Genomic DNA, 1,165 nt, shown 5'->3' with positions numbered 1-1,165 from the left:
GACGCGTTTATATTAAGTTCAACGTTTGACGGAAGTCATTACTCTAATCTAATTTAGAATTATCAATTCGGTAGAAAATAAATGTGAAAATAACTATGATGAGGAAAAAAATAACTTTTGATTCAAAAAAATTCAAAATTATTGAATATTAAAGTCTCTGTTGACGAACTTATATCAATTTCAATGTTTTAATAAAATTACAACTAACAGATCAGTAGAAAATAAATGTGAAATAAATCCGACATGAAAAAAGTTTACCTTTTACTACTATAGAATCGTCATTAATTTGATATTGGAAATTTATACAATCGAATTTCTCTTTGTAATAACAAGAAAGAATTATCATATTATAAATACAAAATTTAATTATAAAATATAAAATGTTAATAGTAATAATGTAAAATTTAAATATTTAATATTATAAGTTTCTTCATTCTTGATAGAAGATTTAATGTTTAAATCTTGAATATGAAATTGTCAAATTTAATCAAATGTCAATATAAATTTCAAATATCATATGAAAAATAAATAAAATTACAAAGAAAATCTTCTAAGGATGTTGTCGAGTGGATGTGGCTACTTCTACATTAATAGAGATCTCGGGCTCGAATCATGTGTATTAAAAAATCGTTAATGAGAAGTGCTTCTCCCTGAATGGAACCCTACACGAGGCAAATTTAAAATAATTAAGCTCTAAAACGAATATCAGACATACACGAGGACCCTACATGACGTCAATTCAAAATAATCTAGCTCTAACGCGTCTAACTCTAACGCAGATACTAGGCACACAAGTGAAAAACAAAAAAAAATTGAGAAGGAGCACCGAATGAGATCCTACACGATATAAATTTAAAATAATTGAGCTCTAATACGAATATCAGACAGATCCTACATGACGCGAATTTAAAAAAATAAGGGGATAAATTCAATATATCATGAGATAATTAAAGGGGGAAAAAGTACACATAAAAGTCCCCACCCTCCCCTGTTTTTTCCCCTTCTTCCCCTGTTCTAAAAAGGTCACTACTATATATTCATCTCTCCCCCAATTTTTTCCCTCATTTCTAACAAACAACTGCATACCCTTTTCTCTAACCAACAACTGATTCCTCTCTCTCCCTCTCTTACTCTCTTGAATTTTCTGTTTTTTTTTTTTTTTTTT

This window comes from Solanum tuberosum, unplaced genomic scaffold (assembly GCF_000226075.1).
Source record: "Solanum tuberosum cultivar DM 1-3 516 R44 unplaced genomic scaffold, SolTub_3.0 scf00319, whole genome shotgun sequence".
In the NCBI taxonomy this organism is placed as follows: Eukaryota; Viridiplantae; Streptophyta; class Magnoliopsida; order Solanales; family Solanaceae; genus Solanum; species Solanum tuberosum.
The sequence above is the reverse complement of the archived record's forward strand: the minus strand, read 5'-3'. Positions refer to the sequence as shown.